This window comes from Gossypium arboreum, chromosome 2 (assembly GCF_025698485.1).
Source record: "Gossypium arboreum isolate Shixiya-1 chromosome 2, ASM2569848v2, whole genome shotgun sequence".
NCBI lineage: Eukaryota > Viridiplantae > Streptophyta > Magnoliopsida > Malvales > Malvaceae > Gossypium > Gossypium arboreum.
In genome coordinates this window covers 108,460,875-108,469,220 of record NC_069071.1, presented here as the reverse complement: position 1 = coordinate 108,469,220, position 8,346 = coordinate 108,460,875, and the positions used below count along the sequence as shown (strand labels likewise).

General features: G+C 38.4%; 1 pseudogene; it reads right to left on the bottom strand.

Annotated features, from left to right (window-relative positions):
* Positions 1-759: 759 nt before the first annotated feature.
* LOC108460031 (WAT1-related protein At4g08300-like) lies at positions 760-7,743 on the bottom strand (annotated as a pseudogene).
* Between the last annotated feature and the right edge of the window lie 603 nt (positions 7,744-8,346).

The following is an 8,346-nucleotide window of genomic DNA, read 5'->3' as shown; positions in this document are numbered from 1 at the left end:
CTCCATCAAGAGGCCTCAGATGTTGCTTCTATTATGTAGGAGGGACAAATCTTATCTTGACCAACCATATCCCTCTACATAGATTGCGACATGCCCAACATCGGTCTTTATAGTATAACCTATTATGGTAGATGTTTGACTGTGTCAAAATATACAACTCACTAAGTTAAGATAATGATGATTTGAAGTCTGAGGATCATATACATAGTTATCACTATAAGTAATATTGTGACTATTACATAATAATCCAAGAACCATACTCATAGCGAGTCAGTCAATTATGTTGTTCTCTAACACATACTCTTGTATCAATTTTGACATCCCTATGTCAATAACAACACTTTGTCATCAATCAACTATATATTAGTATCAATGCATTATCATTATCCAAACCCACATAATTATTGTCGGAGGACCTTTTAAGAATAATCATATTATTCTCAGGATTTTATTATTAATCAGTTTATTTGTACACACAGAAAAAAATTCAAAATGATAATGGCAAACTGTATGTGATAACAATCATCTCATGATTGATTTTTGTAGATATTTAACATTTAAGCTAAAGAAAAGAAGTAGGGAAGGAGAATATTTGTACAAAAATATAGGCAAACTGCAACGGTTCATCATGGTTTTGCTTCACCAACTTGAAGGCCATAGAGTACAAGCAAAAAGATGATAAGTAAGCTAAAAAATACTTGTCTCTGAGATGGAGAGAGATGGGATGGTTTACATAGTATTTTCTATCCCTTGGAAGTGCTAAAAAGGGTTCTTTGAAGTTGGAATGTTAACTATTTTGTCAGCTCCACCAATGCCCACATCAATACTGATTGCTTTAGCATTGTTTGTAACTGCCAATTCTTGTAGGCTATTGCTTTTCTCATCAGTTTCTATGTTTTTCCCATCTTTGCTTTTACCCCACACCATAGTGTAAAGCCCTATGACTATAATAATGGCTCCAAGTATGCTGAAATCAACGAAAAAGAGCAATCAGATGGAAAACCAATGCAGAATCCATTAGATGAATAAGACATCTAATTTGTTTAATGGTTACTAAAGCCATAAAAAAAGCTACTTCACAATACATTCTGTCACTATCTGCATTAGGTATCTCTAATAGTCATCCAATTGTTGCTGAGATCAAAACTCAATACCTTCCAAGGTGGAGTTTTTCTGCTAAAATAATTGTCCCTAGTGCAGCTGTGATGATCATACATAGAGGACTAAAAGATGTTACAAATACCAGTCCTCGTTCCCGGATCACGAATCCTTGCACGTAAAACGTGATTCCAGAGCACACTACTCCCTAATCAATCACAAATTTATGTTAAAATGGTCAAGTATACGTGTGTCTGCTTGGTTTTTTATGGGTCACTTACAGAGTAAGTTGTAGTAAGAAGCCTTGAGTCCCAGCCTATTTTCCAGGCACTCAGGTCACTAACCATAACCAGGGACACTCCTGCACCTTCCAACATTCCCATGTAACATATCCAAGCTGTAAGAGAGAGTTCATGGGTACTTCTTCAATGTGAAGGATGAACCGAAATCATAACCCAATATTAGCTCATAAATAAGTTTAATCAACTTTCATTTTTTTAGAATGCTTTGGCTCACTTGTAAAATAAAGAAGCTTGACCAGCAAAAGACGCTTCCAACAAGCATTATTGTTCCGGCAACTCGGTGTTTATCTACAGATTCAGTGGTAGTTCCATGATGTATAACTCATGTGGACTTGACAAAGTCAATAATGGGACCTTTGTACAATGTCATCACCATTGCTCCCATGACTGTGATTGCAGTTCCAATAATCTTTGCCATACTTCGTATCTTCTTCACATTGATTTTCTCTAACCTAAAAAACGATAAATGCCTTCAATATCCTATTGACAGTACCAATACCAAGTGTGTGGATATACAAAAAACTAAATGGAAAAAGAACAAAGATAATGGAACTTTGAAAACTATTTAAGGTGATGTATATTGGTTTGAATATTTCACCTAAAAATCATTGCCATTATGAAGGTAACAGCAGGAATTATGTTAAGGAAAGCCGACGCATATGTTGCTGATGTTAGATTATAGTAAAGAAGAACAAAAAGAGGATTATGATCAAGAAGAATATAACTTCTTTTCATATCTTGACTGTTGAATACATCTATCCTTTAATAGTGAGCAGGAGCAAATAACAGCTAATAGCTAACTGACTTAACAACTATAACTGACTAACTAACTTATCAGTTATACTAATATTCTCCTGGTCTTGTAAAAAATTGTCCCTAAACAACGTTGTTACTAGCCAAAACTCGAAGTGCATGGCGAAAAGGAACAAACTGCTTGGGCGTGATGGGTTTGGTGAGGATATCTGCAATTTGTTTCTCAGATGGAACAAAATTAACCTGCAGTGTACCATCAATGATCTTCTCATGAACGAAATGATGGTCAATCTCCACGTGCTTAACTCGGGCATGATGCGTGGGATTTGCAGCCATCGAGACAGTAGAGGTGTTATCACACCAGACCACAGGGAGTTGACATAGGGGTATGTGGAGTTCCTCTAACAACTGCTTGACCCACAATAACTCAGACACACAATTGGCTAGGCTCCGATATTCAGCTTCAGATGAGGATTTGGATACAACTGGTTGCTTCTTGGAGCACCAAGCAACATGATTCGCCCCTAAGTAAAGAATATAACCAGTGGTGGAGCGTCGATCGTCAACGGAGGATGCCCAGTCAGCATCAGAATAGCCAACTAATGCAAACTGTCCCTTTGAAAAATATAGACCATGATCTAAAGTGCCAATGAGATACCTTAACACTCGTTTGACAGCCTTCCAATGAGACTCACTTGGAGAATTCATATACTGACTAAGTTTATTAACACAAAAAGACAGATCAGGTCGAGTGATGCAAACATATTGGAGCATACCCACAACACTGCGATACAGATGTCCATCATTAAGCAAGGGATTGCCATCAAAAGCAACAAGCTTAGGAAGGTTCACCATGGGAGTTGGTGTAGTAGACGCTCCTGCCATCCCTGTCTTATGGAGGATCTCAGTAATGTATTTCTTCTGATTCAGGAACAATCCTTGAGAAGTATGACGTACATCAACACCCAAGAAAAAGTTGAGCTGGCCCATGTCTTTAAGAGCAAACTTGAGATGAAGTTGTTGAACAACACTATCAATTTCCTTGCTAGAACTGCCTGTGAGCACAATATCATCTACATATGCCATAAGGAACAAATAACTGTCTGAAGTGATTCGAATGAATAATGAGGGATCAGCCTTTGATGCATGAAACCCAAGTTGACCAACCAAGTACTGTTTGAGCGTTTGAAACCATACCCTAGGAGCTTGCTTTAAGCCATAGAGAGCCTTATTAAGCTTACAAACTAACTTCTGACCGTTTGGACCTACCTCTTCAAATCCAGGCGGCTGAGTCATGTAAATATCCTCTGTTAACTCCTCGTTAAGGAAAGCATTGTTGACATCCACTTGTCTCAATGGCCACCCTTTCATGACCGCAACAGCAAGAATGGTTCGAATAGTAGCTGCTCAAACTACAGGACTGAAGGTAAAATCAACTCCAGCATGCTGTGAGAAACCTTTGGCAACCAAACGAGCTTTGTACTGCTCGACAGAACCATCAGCCATCTTCTTTACTTTAAATATCCACTTGCAACCAATTGCTCTTCTGTTGTTAGGCAGAGAACAGAGGCTCCATGTGCGATTTTGAAGAAGTGCATGCAACTCATTACATACTACAGCTTTCCAAGATTCACTAGTCATTGCTTCATAGATGTCAGCAGGTGTGTGATCAACAGAACTTTGTGCTGTACTCATATAAGCTTTAGGTTTAAAAATCTCTGCTTTACTACGAGTAATCATAGGATGAAAATTAGGTGGAACATAGGCTGGTGGAAGTGGTTGGCTGCATTGGTTGGTATTGGAGATGTTATGAACAGAGGTTGGTGAAGAAGAACATACTGGACTAGGAAATTGTGATTGGGATGCAGCTGTCAATGAGGGCACAGATGGTGAATAACTAGGAACAGTTGGTGGGCGAGTATTGGAAAGTGAATTTGAAGATAAAACAAGTAAGCGGGAGCTAGTCTGGGATGGAGTCGATTGTGTGACCAAGTTTGAGGTGATGGTTTTAAAAGGAAAGGCAGTCTCATTAAAGGTGACATGACGAGACACATATACCCGACCACTACTATCTTGACACTGGTAGCCTTTGTGCAACGGAGAGTATCCCAAAAATGTGCATGGTGTGGATCTAAATTGTAATTTATGAGAGTTATAGGGTCGGAGATTAGGGAAACACATGCACCCAAAGACACACAGAAACGAGTAGTTTGGAGGTACTTGAAATAATTTCTTATATGGTGAAACATGGTCAAGAGGATAGGAAGGTAACCTGTTGATCAAAAAGACAGCACTGCTGAAAGCATCATTCCAGTAGGACAATGGCATTGCTGCATGAGCCAGTATAGAGAGACCAACTTCTACTATCTGTCTGTACTTGCGTTTAACAATACCAATTTGTGCAGACGTATAGGGGCAACCAAACCTATGCACAATTCCATGTTGAGCCAAGTACAACTTCAACACTTGAAACTCTCCTCCCCCATCCGTTTGCAAAATTTGAAGTTTACAACCCAGAGTGCGTTCAACTTGTCTATGAAATTGAGTGAAAGCAGTGAGCACCTCAGATTCCTTCTTCAAAAAATAAACCCAAGTATAACGTGTATATGCATCAGTAAAGGCAACGTAATAGTAAAAACCATTAAAAGGGACTGGTGCTGGTCCCCAAACATTCGCAACAACTAATTGAAGGGGAGTAGTATACTGTGTAGACGATTTCAGAAATGGAAATTTATGTTCTTTACCCAAATGACAGGCAATACAATGAGACAATTCATTAGTTGAACCCAGAGGTACATTACAACTAGCTAGAGCCTTTGCAAGTACAGTTTTGCAAGGATGTCCTAACCTAGCATGCCAGACATTTATAGGAACTATCGAACTTGTTGTAAAACACTGAGCTGGGGCGGAGGGCAATCCACTTGAGGTGAGCCATGTAAGTGCAACCTGTAGAGACCATGATGAACGGAGCCTTGAAGAAGCACCTCCCTGGTGTTGAGATCAAGTACCCAACACTGTGTAGGAAGGAATTCAAAGATCACCTGATTGTCTTTTGTGAACTTGGACACAGATAACAAATTCTTTGTTATACTAGGTACAAACAGTAAAGATCTCATGTATAATGGTCTCGTACGAGTAAGTAGAGAAGACTGACCAGCAGATAAAACAGGCAGAGCAGCACCATTGCCAACATACACCTTACTTGGGTTGTTGTAGAAAGTGCTTTCACCCAGTGAAGACGAAGAGTGAGTAAGATGATGAGTAGCCCCAGAAGCCGGATACCAAGCATTATCACTGACAACTTCTAGAGTAGCCATGAGAGCTTGAGAGGTAGGCATCGAAGTAGTCGTACTGACAGGCTGTGGAGCATTGACTAGAAACGGATTATACCAAGTAGGTGCTGGAGCAGGTAAAAAATACCAACCGGATGAAGGGACAGATGGAGCACTTGAAGGTGTCACAGGGGACGAATGAGACCAAGGCACCATAGGAGATCCAGGACCATACATGCAAACATTTGCCTGTGGTGGAGGAGGTTTATAACTTGCACTCTTGTATGATGCATCAAAACGATAGTAGCAGCGGTCTACAAGATGACCCTGCTTGCCACATAACTGACACTGAAACTGCGAGCCAGACGAGTGACCACGCCCACGACCTCGAGTATTGGAGGGAGGACGATAGCTAGTGAAGACGTAGTGGAATCAGTAGCTTGATGAGTCACAACATTGGCTGAGCTAGGAACGTCAGTCAAGAGTATCTGCTGAAGAGCTTCAGCATCAAGTAGCATAGTAGTTACACCCTGCGCATTGTACGGAACTAGACTGGCAGTTATTATTGTGATTACTGACTTATATTCAGATGGTAAGCCATTGAGAATAGCAGTGACGTGCTCATGATCACTAATGGCCTCTCCACAACTAGCAAGGTTATCGCAGTACCCCTTAATCTTTATCAAAAAATCTTTCATAGACAAATTACCCTTACGCTGAGAATGAAGGGCACGTTTATAAAACATTAACCTAGAAGTAGTTTTACTGCCATACAGACTTACAATAGTATTCCATATTTGAGCAGAAGTATCCATACCAATAAGGTGAGGAAGAACAGCTTGGCTGACGGAAGACAGAAGCCATGAAGCAAGTGCACTATCTTGCTGTTCAAACTTAACAAACTCAGGATTCTCATGAAGAACACCATTAGCATCCGGAAGGAGGGAAGGAGGTGCAACTGTGCATGTATCCAAGAACTGCTGAAGTTTGCAAGTCTTGATCGCCAAAAGAACTTGCTGACGCCATAACAAGAAATTAGTGTCATCAAGAATAACACTTATTTTCTTGGTAGAAAAGAACCTACTATCAACACCTCTATCAACAAGAGAAGAAGACATTGCTGGAGTAGCGGAGTGTGCAGCTGACGGGCTAGAGGGATGAGACATGAGGAAACAAAAACACCAGGAATCAATGGACTTCTGATACCATGTTAGATTATAGTAAAGAAGAACAAAAAGAGGATTATGATCAAGAAGAATATAACTTCTTTTCATATCTTGACTGCTGAATACATCTCTCCTTTAATAGTGAGCAGGAGCAAATAACAGCTAATAGCTAACTGCCTTAACAACTATAACTGACTAACTAACTTATCAGTTATACGAATAGCTGATGTGTACTTCATTCCCAAGAAGTATAAATTCTGGTCAAGCACTGGCCTGTTTCATCAAATCAACAACATCGGTTACACCTTTGCATTATTGGTTTGCAGTTGACAATATACCATTTTCTTTTCCATTGAATCGTATATAAATATATGCTAAACGAAGAAAAATCATCATCTTTGCATGCATGTGTAAAGCCTTTTCGAGTCGGAGATCAATAAGTTTCATGATCAGAAACCATATATATGTGTATATGTGTGTATACAGGTATTTACATATGTAGAAGCAGTTTGGATACATATAGAGATACAAAGAAAGAAGAGAGTTTTAGAGAATTACTCGAGGAAACCAAGAATGACAATCATGAGGAAGATAGGGAGGGTCATCTTTGGCCTTATTTTCCTGCAGAAAGAAGTATGTAAAGCAGTGATAACTAAGTTTAGAGGTTTAAGAAATTAATATTAAGAATGTGGTGTGAGATGAGTGAAAGGGTATTCTCATTTTACTGGACAACATCACATCGCGCCATTCTCACAATCTAGTGATATTGGCAGGAAACTCAATTGTTCCTAAACAATTAAACCAACAGGACCTCTACATATAGGAGTTTTTCTGATAATAAAGCCTTTAGGGAGCGGTGAATACTCAAAGAGGATAATATATACTAAATTGTAAACACAATGTGTGATCTAAGAAAATAAGAGGGAGAAGAAGGGGGAACCTTTCAAGAAGAAAAGCAAAGGGTGCAATGATAATGATGGCAGCAAGATGACGATAGGTAGCAAGGATGAAATTGCTCATGCCATGCTTCAAAGAAACCATGGAGATTATGAACATCCCTGCATATCCAAACTGCAGAGACACCATTGACAGGTATGGTTTCACTTTGTTAAACATATTCCTCAACGCTGCGTATGGCGTTTGGCCTCCCATAATCTTCTCTCTCTCTTCTCGAGTATTTACTCGCTCTTTGGTTGACACACTTCTGAATGAGATACGACCTTCTTATAGACAAGAAAATGCAAAGACGTGGTCAAAGGCTTGCCACGGAGGTTATTGGTCTTGAGTAATTATATATGTGAGACTATATGCTGGTAGTATATATGGATTTTAGTTTGGTTATTAGGTTTTAGTATAAATTATTATACTAGTTTGATTTTCTTTTATTGTATTTGTATTTTGATTATATTATTTATAGATTTTAATAAAAGTATAATATAATATTTTTTCAATTCCATTAATATTCATGATAAAATTATAAAATAAGATATTATCATATTTATGTTATTAAATTTAAATTGTCACCCCACGGTATGGGTGAAAGAAAATAAAATTTATTCAATAATGAATATAGTTACTATTGAAAATGTGTTCAATTATTGAATTTGTAAGTTTTAGTTTTTATTTAAAGATAATATAAAATTATGAAAAGATAAAAGTGTCATCGTAATAATATTAATTATAATTAATTAAAAGATATTTCGTAATTTCATAATTGAGTTAATGATCCGGTTAAGGGTGATACCAACTCAACGA